Here is a 382-nt window from a genome sequence, read left to right as displayed (position 1 = left end):
GAGAGAAGAAGAAGAAGAAAAAGAGAAAAGTCTTTTTTAAATTTAAATATTTTTTGGAGAGAGAGAGGAAGAGAGAGGGGGAAAGAGAGAGAGAATATATAAAATTTAAAAGAGAGAGAGGGAGAGAAAAAAAAAGAAAAATTAGGAGAAAGTGGAGAAAAGGGGGTGGAGAGAAAATGTGAATAAAATAGAGAGAGAGAGAGAGAGAAGAAGAAGAAGAAGAGAGAGAATTATATATAGGGAAAAAATAAAATTTACATAATTTAAGAGAGACTCGGGGGGAGGAAACAAGTAGAGAGAATTATAGAGAGAGGAAAGATAAAATTTAAAAAGATAGAATAAAAAATAGAGGAGAAAGAGAGAATGAAAAAAGAGGAGAGAG

Source organism: Lygodium microphyllum, chromosome 28 (genome assembly GCF_053477565.2).
Source record: "Lygodium microphyllum isolate KBCC chromosome 28, Lygodium_microphyllum_v1.1.10, whole genome shotgun sequence".
Lineage (NCBI taxonomy): Eukaryota > Viridiplantae > Streptophyta > Polypodiopsida > Schizaeales > Lygodiaceae > Lygodium > Lygodium microphyllum.
The sequence above is the reverse complement of the archived record's forward strand: the minus strand, read 5'-3'. Positions refer to the sequence as shown.